Source organism: Wyeomyia smithii, chromosome 2 (genome assembly GCF_029784165.1).
Source record: "Wyeomyia smithii strain HCP4-BCI-WySm-NY-G18 chromosome 2, ASM2978416v1, whole genome shotgun sequence".
In the NCBI taxonomy this organism is placed as follows: Eukaryota; Metazoa; Arthropoda; class Insecta; order Diptera; family Culicidae; genus Wyeomyia; species Wyeomyia smithii.
The window spans coordinates 222,997,823-223,016,774 of record NC_073695.1 but is presented as its reverse complement, the minus strand read 5'-3'; the positions used below and the strand labels follow the sequence as shown (position 1 = coordinate 223,016,774).

Below are 18,952 nucleotides of genomic sequence, written 5' to 3'. Positions count from 1 at the left end.
TTGCTCAAATTTGGGGGAATTATTCATCTACTGTCTCTTTGGAAAAATCTCAATTTTGGTGTCGATTGGAATACCCCTCGCTCTGTAGGACCCCCTCTTTGTTGCAAAGTCCCGTAATTTTTGTCAAAAATCTCTTTTTTCTTTTTCTTACAATTCATAGACGTGAGATGTTGGAAATATACTGATAGACGATTTTTGAAGAAAATAAACAAAGGAATCCAGAAAAAATATAACTTTTGACCTGAAGTGTTGCCAGATAGTTTATTTTTGTATTCAAAAACTAAATTTTTCGGCAAATGCAGACATTTTTATTTTAAATTTGATAGTTTCATCGTGTTCTTTGGAAAATTTCACGTAAGAAACAACTATCATCCTGAGGTTATATGAGCCAATCTCGAGATTGAATAGTTGTAAATTTCGTAATTATTTTATTTTATAATTTATGAACGTAAGACACCAGAAAAATAGTGATAGGTGAATTTGGAAGAAAATAGACATATTAATACAAAAATAATTTATCTGGCAACACTTCCGGTCAAAACTAATATTTTTTCTGGATTCTTCGGTTTATTTTCTTCAAAACTCATCTATCAGTATTTTTCGGACATCTTACATCTATGAATTGTGAGAAAAAACCTGAATTAATCCACCTAGTGGTGCAGAAACCTTTGTTATACTAACTACCTAATACTTTATACTTATTAGACCAGTAAACCACAAATCGTATACCAACGTAAGTCCAATTTCGATAAAGAATAAAAGAATTTAAAGGATAGTTTTCAGAGGGTGAACCAAACACGATCATTGAATTAAAGCTTCACGTGGGTTTCGCAAATATTATGGATGTTGTCACTGGAATATATGAGTGTTATTTTTTAGATCACAAACCAATTTTTAATTTTTTTCTTGAAATAATCGAACGTGAGGAAACAGTAATAGATAACAATGATACTGATTTCATACTAGAACAGCAAATATGTATGTTAGTTTAATGCAGTTTTTTTAAATCCCCATAAACAAGGTTTGAATATTACTTTCGCTTTATTTTTAGAAATTATAGGACCTAGATATATGAATCAGCATCTTATATTTTTTACGAATTGAAGCAAATTTCTAAAATCCTGTCTTCGAAAAATTATTGTTCAGAATTATGCAGAAAAAAAACTATTCATGAAAGTTGTCAATTTAGTTCTATCTCAAATGCATTATCTGAAAATGAAGGTTTTGTACGACATTTGTGAATTTTGGATTTTCAGAGTGTAGTCGAGAAGATTATTCTTTTTGAAGGTCTAGGCTGTATGATAAAATTCGAAATGAAGACTTTATAAAACTTGCTGCGATAACGAGAAGCGGAATAACATGGATACTCTGTTTACACTAAGTCCTAAATTAGAAAGCAATATTTATATCTTACATGAGAATAGTGTATCAAATCATAGAGGTAAGTAACTTTTCACCTGCGCACACTAGTAAACGTATATTGCCTATAGTTGCTTCAGTTTCATCCAAACTGTAAATCATCGCATCTCGATGTTCACAATTTCTTAAAACTTTTTCCTTATTTTGCAAATTATGTTCACCATCAGCGGTAGATTCCTGGTCACGAGTAAAAAGTATACTCAGAACTGAATTTAAAACTTAGAATAAGTGTTCAACTAAGAAGTTTTCCAGCTGTTCAAAATGTGACATTGCAAACGGGTGTCACTAACATATTCTTACGTAAATAGTTCGTCGATCTGAGTCGATTGGTGTATAACACATGGCTCTCTATGCCATTCATTTTGCCTTAAAAGTTAAATATCTTATGTAAAAAATACTCTTTGATCAATATTTCGAGAACTAAGCCACTAATCAAAAATCCACTCGGTAGCATTCTGGGGGAGCACAGTAGCTTTCTTTTGCGTATAAGATCATCAAAATTAGATATTGCGTTCTGTAAGAAAGGTGCGTTACTATTTTGCGGCACATACATACAGACAACATACATACACACACACACAAATACACATACACACGAACAGACATTGCTCAGTTCGTCGAGCTAGTCGAATGGTATATACGGTTCGGCCCTCCGGACCTTGGATCTATTTTGCGTTTTTCGACCGATTTTATAACCTTTGTTTAGTATAACAAAGGTAAAAAAGAAATTTTGAACAAAAAAGCGTGACTTTGCAATAAACAGGGGGGTCCCACAGAGCGGGGGGTATTCCAATCGATACCAAATTTGAGATTTTCCCAAAGTGACAGTAGATGAATAATTCTCATTTAAAGAATAATAGTCATTTTGGTGCAGAGTCTCGAGTATGCGTTCTTGATTCCGAAAATCCTTCTGGGCGATGTCGAAAATCCTTTTTGGCGTGTCGGCTGGATTTTGGACGAGTAGCTCGTCTGTCGCTCAGCTGTCACCAACCAAGTTTCAGTTTTTTGTTATAGGGGCCTATGCTTTGAACGATCTAAAAAAGTACAAAAAAAACGCAAAAGTTGGAATGTGCCTAACCAGATCATTTATGAGCGAAACTAGCGCATTTACTGATTAAGTTTGGAACCAGTACAACAAATGTGTGCTGGGCATAACGCATTTGATGCTCTAGCGGATTTTGAATGTATTCAGCACCTCCAAACCACTATACTTCAAAAGTTTTAAACGGTGTTGGTATCGTTATGATGATTTGTACTGGTCTTGGTGTTGTTCTTTAGAAGGCTGCAATCGTTTAAGCAGTGCAACCAACAACAAACCCTGATGATTTTGGTCATAAATGAATTGATGAAAATACCAACTGATTGATTCTCTTTCATGAATCCGGTCATTTGAGAACATCATCGAATCAATAACGAACAAAAAGACGTTGGGTTTGTTCAAAACATTTTGAATTTACCTACGAGTCTAGTTATATTCATATGCATTCGGTTCCACGTTACTGGCACCAGTGTCTGTAAATCCTGTTGCAACAAGGCGCGCTTTTGGCTGTTACCGTTGCTGACGGTGATTAGGGATGCACTAGCCTTTGATACGCACCAGCTCGCGAAAGTAAACAGCGGTTTTTTGAGCGCCCCGAAACAGATCGTTAGCCCGAACCCGAAGTTTGCCGAAACATCACGCTTTTGTGTGTGTGTGTGTGTGTGATACACATTCTGATTACGATCTCTGTTTATGTATTCATTGTACAACAGTGTGCGTTATGCATTTCACACATTTTCTGTGCGAAATCAGAGCAACCATTGTGCGTTTTGCAAGGACACATTTGATGATTAAAGCTTGATCTTTTCTAGACTATTCCGAAAATTATAAATACATCTTCTTTCTTGAATAAATAAAAAAATACAGGAATTTTCGGGTCATTTTATTCTGAAATATAGATAATAAGTGTTTTCTTTCCAGTTTCAATTCAAGTTGGGATTATTTTTCGTAGGATACGCGAGGTCTCTAACTTTTCTCTTAACACTATTCATAAGCTTCAGCACAGTGTGTTCTCCGACCATTTTTACCACTTTAAGCCAATCTTTTTTAAATTTTTCAACATTGTCCGCTGCTTTGATATAATTTCCTCAGCTTTGCCTTGGTCAAAGCCCAAAAAGTTTCAATAGGGCGAATTTCAGGGCAGTTTGGAGGATTCATCTCCTTTGGACACATGTGACATTATTTGTTTTATACCACCCTAGTGCATCCTTAGAGTAATGGCAGGAAGCAAGATCGGGCCAAAAGATTGGAGGATAGTTATGCTGTTTAACCATGGGTAACAACCTTTTCTGCACACACTCTTTCACGTAAATTTTACCATTCATTGTGTCATTCGTAATGAATGGACGAGATATTTTCCCACATTCACAAATGGCCTGCCAAAGCATTACCTTCTTGCCGAATTTTTCTGTGTGAATGGCTTTCACTGGTCCAGGGACATCCTTTCCCTTCGGTGATGTATAAAATTGCGGTCCTGGCAGAGTCTTATAGTCCAGTTTTATGTAGGTTTCGTCATCCATGATAACACACCCCATTTTTTTGGTCAGAAGTTTGTCATAAAGCTTCCGAGCTCTCGGTTTCACAGATTCAGCTTGTTTTGGATTTCGTTTTGGCTGCTTCTGCTTCCGACGGGTCTGCAGACCCTTTCTTACCTTGAGCTGCTCCGACACTTATACCTTCTTCTCTGGCTAATTTTCTTGTAGAAAGACCACTCACGGTGCTCCATTTGTGCACAATTCGCTTTCTTTGCTCGGGAGAAAGGCCACGCATTTTCAAAATTTCGCACTAAATGTTAGAAAAAATGACAGCATCTGTTTCTTTTGGATGTAAACAACAGGACGCAGCCAACGTTTGGTTGAATACTGCACGTTATTTGAAATGACGGTTGATCGTAAGTGTATTTATAATTATCGAAACGGTCTATATATTATTTTTTTTAAGTTCTTTGCTTGTTTTCGCTTATAATAATAGTTAAATTTTCGCTCAGTGACCATAGGTGGGTTGAAAGTCCGCCCAGTGAATTATCCACCAGGAGACCAAAAGTGACGACCCAGAGCGGGCAAGTATTCGAGTCGCGAAAGTGAACGGGAAATTGTAGTGAAAGTTACTAAAAGTAACAATGAAAACAGCTTTCCTTTGTGTTGTCCTCCGTGTGCCTTAATCTCTAATGTCGGGGTAGCACAGAGATGTTATAAACATTACATCCGATATAAAATTAAACAACAGTTATCCTTATAGGGACAATAAATGAATTATTGAAGATTTAATATTTTCTCGTTTTGCGCTATTGATAATCAAAAGGTAATTATCGCAATCTGCATGCACACTCTGCCTGGTAAAACCTGTTTGCGCCGCACAGAGTTGTCCCATTGCTGTTGAGTGAAGTTTTGAGTATATTCAAAACAAGTAATGTAACAGACAACCTCATATAGTTCTACGTCAATCTTGTGATCGTGGCTTTGATTTTTTATCCTAAGATATTGTATTGATTTGGACACAACTGTTCAAGAAATCTTTTCAATATTTGCTTGTATTGTAAACAGTGAATAAAAGTTGGATATTTTGCATGACAATATGAGAAATAATTGCCATATAATTTTAAAGACACTGAAATCTTATCCATATTTTACCAGTTTACAGTTATCACAATACTGCTTTCGATCAAACTTTATTTCTCATAGTTCCTTTATTGTGTTTAAGAATAGGTCTTTCACTGAGTAGAGTAAAGCATTTTTTTTTATTTGCAAGTTAAAGCTTGATTTGTTTATTCATCAACAGAAATTCACAGGATTATTATTCTTAAAATTATTCTCAGTGATACATGAAACAAAAGGAAGAAAGAATATTTTTTTATGTAGCACTAGGGTTGTATGAAAGGACGTGGGACTAAGCATTGTGATTAAAGGGATTTTTAGTTACGAAGTTAACAGAGTCCGCAGACAGAATCAGTTCCTTTGTTCAGTGACTTACGTACATTTATTAGCGGAAATAAATGAAAATTTTTTTTTAGAAAGTATTTTTACAACAATCGAAAGAACTTGAAAAATTGAACACTAGAGTCACATAACTATATTTGTGATATTAGCAATAGGTTTTAATATGTGTCTACTATGATTGACGCAAATAAACAAATTCCGTTTACGCTTGACGATATTGTGCCTGTAGTTTTATTTTCTTGCAAACAACATTTATTTGACAAGAAATACCAAGAATTTGCCTCAAGTTTTTATTACGCTCTAACAGCTGCACAGTGGTTTAAAACGCGAAAAACGTGATCGTCAGCCTTTTTTTTTTTTTTTGAGCATAAAAATGCCATTTAAATGCTCTAATGCTACAGTGTATTCGACAAAGTTTTTGTAGATCTTAACCCTTTCCCGCTCATGGTGACACTAGAGCACCAAGAATTATAATCATCATATCTTGCAATAGAATAGTTTGTTGTGCTTACGATTGTTCCATAAACTTTTATATGCTGCCTCAGAGCATCACTTGGCATTTTCTTCAAAATACTACAGTTGACAGTAATTTTAGTTAGTCCACAAAGTGTTCAGCTTGAATTTTCTTGTGAAGCTATGAATTTTATTGATAAACCTTGTGAGCGGGAGAGGGTTAAGGGGCATCTTTTGATGTTAATAAATTTTTGATTAATTCACCTAAAAGTGAGATAAAAATTTTATTTTTTTATTTACTAATCAAATCAAAACGAAGTCTTCAGCAAAGTTGTAGACAATCTTATGTAAAAAAACTTTGCTGAAGACACTTTGGTTCTATCTCTTGAAATTCGACCACATACAGATAGTTTTATACACAGACATACTAAAAGTTTCTAAAAATCGAAAAATATCAAATAACTTTTTCTGAAGTCATTTTAGAGGCCTACTATGTTCTAGATATTTTTTCATATTTAAAAAATACACTATTCTGCCGAACATTCCTTGGGTAAATTTTCAACTTTTTCATAGGGTTCAGGACATTTTAGATAAAAAAATGCACTTTTTCAAAATAAAATTTCTCGAAAAGCTGTAAAAAGCTGCAAAAACAACAGTCTTCACTCGGAAGACGGGGATTAGTACAAGCTTCTCTAGATGGTTTCACTAGTTTCTTGCAGTCTCTTAAAGGCTTGGGCGTGGGTGAAAAAATTAGTTTTTTTTTGGTTTTTCGGAGGTATTTTGGTATGGATTAGGTACTTCCGTATGGACAAAATTAAAAAAAATAAGGGTATCTGTTTCTGAGCTGATATTTTTTTTCAGAATTCAAGCATTGGAAAAACATCAAAGAATGTTGCTAATTTTGTTAAAAAAAACCTTGGCATTTGCATACACTAGTGGCATAACAATTATTTTCGGAAAAATCAATTTTTTCTATTTTGTATGTTTTCCAAGTAATGCACGATGCCGTAAATAAAAATGCTATTTGTACTTTTTAATGAAAAATCAAAAATCGTTTCGATTTTGTACATGTTTTTGCAGCTTTTCGAGAAATTTTATTTTGAAAAAGTGCTTTTTTCTATCTGAAATGTCCTAAACCCTATGAAAAAGTTGAAAATTTTCCCAAGGTATGTTCGGCAGAATGATGTATTTTTTAAATATGAAAAAATACTTAGAACATAGTAGGCCTCTAAAATCACTTCAGAAAAAGTTATTTGGTATTTTTCGATTTTTAGAAACTTTAGGGATGTCTGTGTATAAAACTACCTGTATGTGATCGATTTTCAAGAGATAGAACCAAAGTGTCTTCAGCAAAGTTTTTCTACATAAGATTGTCTACAACTTTGCTGAAGACTTCGTTTTGATTTGATTAGTAAATAAAAAATAATTTTTTTATCTCACTTCTAGGTGAATTAACCAAAAATTTATTAACATCAAAAGATGTCCCTTAAGATCTACAAAAATTTTGTCGAATACACTGTAGCATTTAAATGGCATTTTTATACTCGAAAGACTGACGATCACGTTTTTCGCGTTTCAAACCACTGTGAGCTGGTTCAAAAATTGTTCACGGAAAAGCGTAGATTAAAACTTTTCGAAAAACCTTAATCTTCGAGACATCAAATAAGTCTAAGTTCGTGGAGGACCCTGTCAATTTTATTTCTTGATGTTAATAAAGGGAATGGTTGGTGGAATATTAAAACAAAATACCGCACCACAACTTAAGACGCTTGAGTGTGCTATCCAACCATTTGTTTTTGTCATCAAAGTTGAATTAGATTTGGCTCTGGCCTTCGTATTCGTTGTTTCTCGTTTAGGTAGTTTCCTTGGGAACCCACTGAAGTAGTTCGGTTTCGTTTGTTAGAAGTTATTGCCATTTCGTCCAAAGTGAGCCAAATAAGTTTTACATATTCTGTCATAGTGAATACTTTCATATTCAATAAAAATTACAGAACGGTTGTCGAGAAACCTTCTCGAATGGATATGAGCTCCAACCATTTAGGCACTGTAAACCGGCCAATGCCATAAAACTAGCAAAAATAGAGTCGGAAAATTAGTTTCTCTTTAATTTTAATCAAATCCAGTCGTTACTTTGTATGGCGCTATTTTTCTTGCAATCAGATTGTTTGTTCTTTCAAAGTTCGCGTTCTAGTTCCAAAATTTCCGCTTCCAGCTCGACTAATCAATCCATCATTAACATATTCTGTTGGGATCGAAGCAATAATCGTGATCATGGTTCATGTGTCGCAAATGGAATACGAGGAGTTACATGTCATCGGCCACAACTTCTTCCACCAACCTCGAACTTTTGTTACCATCGAATCCGAAGCAACCAACAAACCGTCCATCAGATCTTGATTCGCGCTCTTCCAGGATATTTTTATAGTGTGAAAATCTCGGTATCTGTTAAGTATAAAACAAATTACAGAATGGATTTAAAACTTGAAATTTTTACCGTTTCCACTGTTTATTTCTTGCTTCATGGGTTTTCTCCTGCAGCTATTCAATAGAAACCAAAAAGTTCTCAATAACCGTCGATAACGGTTTCGTATACCAGTTGTTTCCTTTCTTTTGGAAGTATTGCTACTAGTTTTGAAATAAACTGTCCGGTTGCTATATTTTTCGAAGAAGAAATAATATTCCCGGATAATTTGAATATGTTGCTTCGAGCGACCGTGTCTCTTCCAAAGCTTTTGGAAATGGATACGACTTTACAAGCAATATCCGTAGTGATCACTTTCAGAAACTTTTAATACGTGAAAGTAAGCGTATCGTATCTTTGTTTTAAAATTCCCTTCTGTTCAAACCCACAATGAGAACAGATCACGTTTATCAATTTGCGCTGTGAAAACAAGAGGAAGCAAACAGGCGTACTCTGAGTGAGTAAATTCATCAATCAATATTTTTTTTTTTTATTCATGTTCTAGGGGTAATCACAAACGCTTACTTCCAACTGATTAAAAACTTTGAGTGTCCACCACCTACTTTAATTCAAGCAATAATTTCGACTGTTTATCGGTATATACTAACCAAATGAATGAATGATTCATTCAGTGACCCCATTTGACATTTCGTTCAGGTATAGGTCTGCTGAGAGTAGTCTATTAATAGACTAGTACAAATAAGCACTGACGAAGGCACTATGTAAGTGTTGAAATACGTATATGCAAGTGAAAAGTGAAAAGTGAGAGAATTAATTAGTGAAAGTGGATAAAAGTGTAAAGTGTAGTATTAATAGAGTTAATTTAGAATGTTGTAAGGATTACACGACTTCCACCTTCAAGCCTTTATCAGTGCCTCAATCGAAATTAAAAAGACTTCGGAATACGTGTATTTACGATTGAGTAAAATTGGTTATTTCACTCTTGAATAACAGTAGTAGAAATAAAGACTAACTGATTTTTTTCTTCTCAATAGTTTTAACTAATTCTGCTCAGACGCCCCAAAATATTTGTTTAATTTCAACTTTGTTCGTCTTATTTGTACTGCGACCTCAATAAAACAGTTTCTTAAAATTATCGATTGTATCTTGATATCTTGTACCGTTTTTGAGTGATGGAGGAAAGCAACCCGCGTAAAAAATACCTTACTGTATATCACTGAAAATAAAATATTGTGCAATATCATCTTACAGTGACTTTGGTTCTCGATATTGCGATTAAAAGAGAAGACGGCTACTCGTCTTAGTCTATTGATAATCAAAATTCAAAATGTTGGGTTAACATTTTATTATGTGCATATTTACCTCTGACTTTTGCAGAGAAGATTGATTTGGTACTTATCCTGAAAGTGATCACGAAATTCGTCGAAAACTTCTCAGCACCACAAGCTGCTTCGCTGCTTGCTAAAGGTCTCGATAGTTAGGAATCAAGAAAACAATAATTGATACACTGAGTTTCCTCATTCCTATTCCTCAAAACACAGTTTTTCTAAAATTAAATATCAACAAGACCTAGAAAAAGATACGAATTTGAATCAATTCTGAAAGTAAATGGTAACTGAAAGGAAAATGTCGATGATAAATTATAAAATAAATAAATGTAATAGTCTAAAATACACGGAAGATTATCAATTGTAGTCTTTATTGCGTATTTTTCGAGAAATTTAAATCAATTTACTATACCCTTAGAGCACGTTAATAGTAACAAAATGTTACGGTTATTATAACCACCCATTCGTTCGGGTGATCGCGCTTCACTCACTCTCTCTATCTAGCTATCCGTTTCCATCAGTCACTCATTCCAGCATTATTTTTGTTTTCTGTATAAACACACGATCCTCCGTTTCATGTAGCGAACCTATACATTAGAGAAATGACAACACACTCACCGTTAAGGCAACTGTCAACATCAAAACGGATAACGGCAATGCAAAATTATACAGATCGCCCGTTTTGATGTTGACAGCTGCCTTAACGGTGAGTGTCTCGGCGTCTCTCTGGTGTATAGGCTGACTAGTTTCATATCCACCGTACACATCCTTTGGTGTTTGGGAGGAACTCAACTCCGTCGTCGTGAGTTCCACCCCAAGACGCCGTGCAGCAGGGCGCTCTCTGGTCTGGCCCGAAACCGGTTGCTCACATCTTTCACTCACGGTATTTGCGTTCTCAGTCGGCAGCAGCAGCAGCAGCAGCACGCTGCTATCCATCTTCTAACTATCATTTCAGTCGTGTTTCGATCGCGTGAGGCGGATGTTTGCCCTATCAAAGCGTTAGCAGAACGTTTTCTCTATTGTGTGTTCGTTCAGAGTGTGTTATCTGTGAGCATTCTACTTAGGTACTATTTTAACTTACCAATCCAGCCGGTTTTCGGGTGGAGCAGCGATGTTTTTATGCACTGATCACGCCTTGATCGCAGTCGTGTTCGTTGGTGGACGATAAAGAGATAGTTAGCGGGTCAAAAGAAACAGAGAGAAAAAAAAAGTATAACAGACATCGCAGACAGTGCGCCAGTGCGTGGTATTGTGCAACCCGAGGCAATAGCAAGTGTCGTTGTTCAACGTGGGAAAGACTTACCTTGGCGTGTCTGACACCGGACGACATCGAGCGGGGAATATCTTTGGTCTCGATTGTAAAGGCCTTACTCGCGGAGAATGGAAGAAAAGAAAGTGTGTGTGCATAAGTTAAACGGAAAGTTGAATAAAACCAAACAGTGATAACAAGTGATTGTTTTGTGCAGCGGCGATCCCGGTGGTAACGGAAGAGTGCATAATACTTGTTGGGTGTGTGTATGTCGTCTCTGATAGTGTCACAATCACTGCAATTGGATGTGATTTCTTTCTCGGTCTCGATGAGTTGAATGAATTCCGTCAGCGCTGTTTGAACCGCTACTCAGTGCAGAAATTATTACATTTCGCCCCTCAGAGCAACGGTTGTGTCAAACGTGCCAAGTGAGGAATAACAACAAAGCTCGCCAAACGTGCTAATTGTACTAGTTCAGCTATTGTTTTGTGTGTACACATTAAAATTTATTGGGAAAATAAATCAAACTCACGACTGGCTCTCGGTGTGTGAATGTTTATTGAGAAGAGGAATCGAAGAAAATCGCCTAAGGCGGGCTTCCAAAAGTGTATTTCGAAATTGGATTGAAATCGGTGTGCGGTTTTGTGACCTATATTGTGTGACGAGCGCGAAGAAACAGTCGCCCATTCCGCTGCGCGTTCGAAGAGAAGTGACCACACGCGTACCCACCTGCCGAAGGAGCAGCGAAGCCAAAACCAAAATAAATTTTAAAATTCAAAACAAAAAAAAAGTGGTCATTTGTGCCGGAGGAATAATAATAATCGACAGCGGCAGCAACAATGCGCGGCCTCAGATAAAAGGCGGTGAAAAGCGTAGGATCTTTGGGCCGGTCTCGCGGCGATTAGCTCTGAAAAAAGGTGAGATCTCGAGGAAGAAAGTTTCCGAAGCGATTTTCTTTTTGTTTTGGTTTGTTTGAGCTTGTTTTGGTTTGTTTCGTTTTTTTTTTCGCGTACCTTATGCACTGCTTATGCGCTGTGAGCATTGATATATGTGTTTACCCCAGCGAGATGCGGCTTAATGCTTTTTTATATGTTGCTAAATTGTTATGCTTGTTTTTGAAAAACGAAAGCGTTTTATCACACGCTGCGGCAAGATCAAAATCAGTATGTCATAAAAATGATAAGTGTTGCTCAATTCTGATTGTAAAATTATTCAATCTCAAATCACAACTAATGCGAGTTAGCTAGGCTTTTACAACGCGCAGAGGAAAAAAAAGCTCCCGCAAAAGTTTCTGCGCAGTTATAATGTCGCTTACTTCTGATAAGACCCGTCGTCATTTTAATTCGAAGTCGGGATATCCTGTTGTTGTTTTTTATGAGATTAAAAAAGAAATAACATCGTCTAGAATGCATGGCAGCATGATACGGCAATTTTCAGAGTTAATGCACGTTCCTTTATACTTTTTTTATTCTCGTTTGTTTATGTGAGAGAATAAACAAGTCGCCTCGAGTTTTTACTGATTTATTTCGAATTATCTAATGTTATCTAAGTTCAAAGTAAAAGTCACTAGAACAGTATTATGTCATCTGACCGCTTTATAACCAGATACATTCCAGTTTTAAGTGAAATTGCAACACTTTTCTTTCTGGTGTTTAACTACGGCTTGTTACTCTTAACTGGGGTATACATTGTGTGAAAACGAAATGAATAGTACATCAGATTTCAAACGATATCCACTGTTCAAGTACATAAAGGATAGCAATTATCTGTATGTGGTTCAAGAGATAAAATGTAGAACAATTTTGTGATGCATGTTTGTTAGCTATTTGTTGATACTAGTTCTCCACCAAATATGCTGCATTGAAATTGTAATTTCTCAAAAAATGAAGCAGATAATGAGTTGGTATAAAATATCGAGTTAAAGAGCGATTTGAAATGTTTAAATTTAACTAGAAAAAACAAAAATTCTGAGCACATTTTTTGTGAAAAAACATCAATGTAAGATTAAAACAGCGTACAAATTCAGATTATACTCTTGAACATCAAAACAGCAAAATGTATTTTTTTTGTATTTATTTGGACATGAAATTACATGAATTCGGAGACTGTATCTAATACATAGAAAATTTCTTATAAACAGAAGCAATAGAATTCTAAATTCTACTAGAATATTGTCAGATGTTTTAGAATTTAATTTGCCTTCCTCACCAAGAAAACCATTTGAAGGAACTAGTTGATTGCCGTGAACGGCATTACAGTCCCATATGCATTTTCGTCGATTTAAAGTTATGACCAAAGTCTCAAAAGTTATGACCAGTTATGACTAAAATTAAAAAAAATATATTTGGTAAGTTTTTTTTCTTCACATATGTATTTGGTCAGTTTATCCGATCTAAAAAATATTCGCATACCAGTCCCATAATGGATATTATAAAATTAAAACGCTTTTTTCCACAATATTTTATTCTTCCTTGTTAATGTTAAGTAGAACTATACGGAAAAAATTGAGTAAAAGTAGCCAACACCGAGACAATCTTCAACGGAACTAGCGACATATGCTTGACAAGCACGCATCACAACAATCGAGAATATTTTGCAACATATTATTCAATATTTTATATTTTCACACTTTTAAAGTTATTTCCTTTTTTTTTTCTTATGGCTCTGTGGTTAGCGATGTTGGTCGGCTAGCTCTCCCACACGGTTGTGATATCGGGTTCGATTCCCAATCGAGTCGAGGATCTTTTCGAGCTGGAAATTTTCTCGACTCAGCAGTGGGGCACGGTGTATCGTTGTACTTATCCTACACATGCAAAATGTGCCAAAAACGATATCGATAATGAATTCTCTCAACTAATCTAGTTAATCACGACCACTATTAGCCCCAAGGCTAAGCGTGCGATACATTAAACTTTTAACACAACAAAAAAGTTTGATAACTGTGAACAACAAACAAACTGATTCAGTCTCAGTGGACGTAAAGACTGGAACTGATAAGCGATTATTTCACACGCTGTATTGTAAAATAAACACATATCAGTCCCATTATAATTTATTCCATTGAAATTGTTATGTTTTATTAAACAAAGTATTAAAATCTACCAATCTGAGAACAAAACATATCAATATTCCAAGTGGATCGTTTCAGTTCTTCTATCGCTGTTTTCTCCGTTCGATGATTTTGCAGATGGGTTGTTTTTCACGGCAGTTTACGCCTGTAATCTGGGCATTCGTGTTTGTCTATCGAAAATAAACCGAAAAATTCCTCTCCTTATAGATCGGTTTGAGTTGTTCGCTCCTAATTAGTTTCCGTTCATTACAAATATATGTTCAAAAGTCGATCTTATTGACTTACTGGATTTTCTCAAAAACGGCTGAGCTATTTCTTGATCAAAGAGATAGTTTACAAATTATGTTCATCTGAAACACAATTTCATACACAACTATTGAATTACGTCTCACACGAGAAACATTGAACCTTCTAAAAAGTTGCTCCGGATTAAATAGACAAAAAGTCCAATAAAATGTCCCAATTCAAATATTTTCAACTGTCTATTTTAGCTGAAACACTGCGCAGATATTCTTATGGGCTTAGGTGTCATTTTGTGCTATTAGTATTTTTTTAAATCAAGCTAATTTCTGAAAAATGCTTATGTACTGGAGGTAGACAAAACGATTGAGACAGGCAAAATTTTGTCAATTTTTGAATAGCCAGAATTTCACAAATAAAAATGAATCAATTTTAGAAAACCCGGTCTCATTTTACTGGAAAACTATCCAGGTTTCCTGGTATTACTTGAGATTTTGGGAGTGTGTATTGAAATGTGTATTTTTGCAATGCTTAGAACTTTTTCTGACATCTTGTTTTTTTAGGTTTATATGTTTCCAATAAACTAGAATTCATTCCGAGTTCATTGGTACCCAAAGGTTGAAAATCTGCCGAAGAACCATCGCGATATGAATTAATTAAGTATAGGTGTTGACACCCTAGCAGAACGCAATGAATCTTTGGACGTGTAAACTTTTTTCGAAAATTTATCTGGACTAACTATTACAAAGATTTGAAGTATTTAAACCTCTTTCTTATAGATCAACATATTTTAATAATGACGAGAGATAATGGTTTTCAATGGAAAACTTCTAAAAAATTATCTCAACTTTTATTTGAAAATACTGAAAAATGGAATTTCAGATCCTACACCGAAAAAATACAATTTTAATAAACAAAAAATGGTGTTAAAAAAATCGGTTATTTCAGATTTTTTTCAAATGAAGGCTTTGCGATAGACAATTCAGTTGCTTAAAACTCTTCATAACAAACCACAGTGTAAATTCTTAAAGAAAAAAAGTTTTTCTAACAAAATCTTTTTCGTGTACTTTGTACCCTATAGCAAATAAACTGCAAAAAACATACTTTATTAATTCATATCTCGATGGTTCCACGATAAATATTCAATATTTGAGCTTTCTTTTTCATTCATTAAGACTATAACTTGTCAGATGAATTATAATAAAAAATAATAATAATAATTAGTTATTATAATAAATAATAATAATAATAATTATTTTAGCTAACGTTGTTAGCTAAAAGTTGATGCTTGTTGGAAATCGGAGAAGTAAAAATAAGTGTACATTTTTTTAGAAAGACTAAATTATTATCTACAGCTTCATTGAAGACACAATACTGATCAAACCAACAACTCAGACGCCAGAAATATAAATATTAAAATTATTCACAAGAAATATTATTTTTGAAAAAATAGTATTATAAACACTCAGTACAGGAGATCATCTCAAAACTTGATATAACGGATTTTTTTTCATCAAATAATATAATGGTTGCCCGTTTTTTGAAATTTCTTACATACAAAGCTTTGAGTTTTAAGTAAAACTGTCACTGAAACTCAGTGATTGTAAATTCTATTTTACCAATTCATTGCAATTTGTTTTTGTTGTAACATTAAAACTGATGAATCATGAAAAATAGCCCATTTTATTTTCAGCTAAGACTTCAGTTTTAGACTGGCTTCAGTTTCAGTTCAGCTTCAGCTTCAGTTTCAATTCGATTTCACTTCAGTTTCAGCTCAACTTAAGCTCATTTTCAGTTCAATTTTAGTTTAATTTCAATTCGGTTTCAGTTCAGCTTCAGTTCAGCTTCAGTTCGATTTCAATATTCAGTTCCGGTTAGCTGAACTATAATTGAACTAAAAATTTGAATTTATTTTTAGTTCAATTTTAGTTCAGCTCCAATTTAGTTTTAGCTAGACTTCAGTTCTGTTTCAGTTTAGTTTTAGTTCAATTTCAGTTCAGTTTCGAGCTTAGTTTTAGTTCAGTTTCAGCTTAATTCAAGCACAATTTGAGCTCAATTTTAACTAAGCTTCAATTGAGTTTCAATTAAGCTTCAGTTCAGTTTCAGTTCAATTTTTTTTCTGTGTGGGCTCATCACTGCGACCAGAGATTAAATCTATTGTGATATTGCCCAAGTGTTTTCTGTACTCCGCACTTCATATTATTGGCAGTATCACTATTGAAGTAAGTGATACGCTTATCATTAATATTCGTGCTTGTGTGTAAGTTTTACCTTTCCGTTTTAAGCTTACTACTCTACTATACCGATCCTCTGTCCCTCCTTACAATATCGCCTAGTAACAATTCCCTGGAGAGAACTTTCATACGTTACTCACACCAATTTTATTATAACAGGGACTTATTTTTGTTAGAAGTAGAGTCAACAGAGGTACAGTAGAATTCAGATTGAAGGAAAGTAACTTGGTGGGAAGCCTGAGAATAAACCCATGCTAAAGTCCTTTGGCAACCAAATGGCCTGATTCAACTAAGATTCGAACCCACGGCCATCCGCTTACCAAGGCGGACTCTGTAACCTTGCGGCAACGGACTCCCCTTCAGCTCAATTCGAGCTCATTTTTAGCTCAATTTTAGTTTAGCTCCAATTCAGTTTCAGCTCGATTTGAGTTCAGTTTTAGCTCAATTCGAGCTCAGTTTTAGTTCAGTCTAAGCTCAATTCGAGCTCAATTTTAGTTCAATTTTAGTTCAGCATGAGTACAGTTTTTTCAGTTCAGTTTTTACTCAACCGCAGCTTAGTTTCTGCTCGATTTCTGATCAGTTTCAGCTCATTACAAGCACTATTTTAGCTCAATTCCAATTCAGCTTCAATTTGATTTCAGTTGAGCTTCAGTTCAGTTTCAGTTAGATATGAGTTTCAGCACAATTCGACCTCAGTTTTAGTTCAGTTCAGCTTAATTTGAGCTCATTTTAGTTCACTTTTAGTTCAGTTTCAGTTCATTTTCAGTACGATTTTAGTTTAGCTTCAGTTCGATTTCAGATCAGTTTCAGCTTGATTCCAGTTCTGGTTTAGTTGAGTTTCAGTTCAATTCATATTCAATTTTAGTATAATGTTGGCTCAGCTTCAGTTCAGTTTCAGTTTGATTTCAGTTCAGTTTTAGCTAAATCCGAGCTAATTTTTAGTTCAATTTTAGTTCAGCTTCAACTTAGTTTTTGTTAGGCTTCAGTTCAGCTGTAGTTTTGGCTCCATTCTAACTCAGTTTTAGTTCAATTTTAACTTAGCTTCTTTTCAGTTCCTGTTTGATTTCGGTTCAGTTTTAGTTCAGTTTATGCTCAGCTGCAGTCCAATTTCAGTTCGATTTCAATCCAGTTTCAGCTCAATTTGAACTCAGTTTTAGTTCAGTTCCAGTTCAATTTGAGCTCATTTTTTTTAAATTTTAGTTCAGCTTCAGTTCAGCTTTAGTCGGTTTTCAGTTCAGCTTCAGTTCGATTTCCGTTCAGTTTTAATTCAATTTTAGTTCAGTTTCTGCTCAACTGCAGTTCAGTTTCACTACAAATTCTATTCAGTTTCTGCTCCATTCGACCTCAGTTTTAGTTCAGTTTCAGCTCAAATCAAGCTCATTTTCAGTTCAATTTTAGTTCAGCTTTAATTTAGTTTCAGTTAAGCTTCAGCCCAGTTTCAATTCAGTTTAAGCTTGATTTTGATTAAGTTTCAGCTCAATCCGAGCTCAATTTTGGTTTAAATTCAGGGCAGGTTAAGCTCAATTTGAGCTCAGTTTGAGTTCAAATTTAGTTCAGTTTTTGTTCGATTTCGAGCTTAGTTTAAATTCAGTTTCAACTCAATTCAATCTCATTTTTATTTCAGTTTCAGTTCAGCTTCAGTTCAGTTTTGATTCAGTTTTAGTTTAGTCCTATTTCAGTTTGATTCTAGTTGCAGTTTCGTTTCAGTTCGATTTCAGTTTAGTTCAGCTCAATTCGGGCTCAGTTTTGGTTACATTTCAGCTCAATTTTAGCTCATTTTAATTTCAATTTTAATTCAGCCTCAATTCAGCTACAATCCATTTTCAGTTCAATTTCAATTTGATTTTACCTCAGTTTTAGTTCAGTTTCTGCTCAACTGCAGTTCAGTTTCAGTTCGATTTGAGTTCAGTTTTAGCTCAATTCGAGCTCAGTTTTAGTTCAGTTTCAGCTCAATTCGAGGTCAATTTTAGTTCAATTTTAGTTCAGCTTTAATTTAGTTTCAGTTGAGCTTTAGTTTAGTTTCAGTCCAATTTTAGTTCGATTTTGGACAAGTTTCAGTTCAATTTGAGCTAAATTTTGGTTAAACTTCAGTGCGGGTTCAGCTCCATTTGAGCGATTTCAGATCGATTTCAATTCGATTTCAGTTCAGTTTCAATAGTTTATTTTCAGCTTAATTTGAGCTCATTTTTAGATCACTTTTAGTTCAGCTTCAATTCAGTTCGATTTCAGTTCAGATTTAGTTCAGTTTCAGCTGGATTCGAGCTCTTTTTCAGTTCAACTTTAGCCTCAATTAAGTTTCACTTCAATTTCAGTTAGATTTTAGATAAATGTCAGTTTGATTTTAGTTAAGTTTCAGCTTAGTTTTAGGACAGTTTCAGCTCAATTCAAACTCAAGTTTAGTTCACTTTTGCTCAGCATCAGTTCAGTTTCAATTCAGCTTCAGTTCAGTTCCAGTTCGATTTCAGTTCAGTTCTAATTCAGTTTCTACTCAGCTGCAGTTCAGTTTCAGTTAAGCTTCAATTCAGTTCCAGCTTCATTCGAGCTCAGTTTTAGATCAATTTC

The 18,952-nt window shown here is 34.8% G+C and overlaps 1 protein-coding gene across 2 annotated transcripts in view; it reads left to right on the top strand.

The window, feature by feature from the left end:
• The first annotated feature begins 10,509 nt into the window (after positions 1-10,509).
• Positions 10,510-18,952, top strand: part of LOC129721052 (mucin-2-like) — a 234,436-nt gene continuing 225,993 nt past the window's right edge. For both annotated transcript variants that reach the window (XM_055673154.1, XM_055673153.1), the window contains exon 1: positions 10,510-11,763. The gene's annotated coding sequence lies outside the window, so the exon portion shown is untranslated. The remainder of the gene's footprint in view (positions 11,764-18,952) is intronic.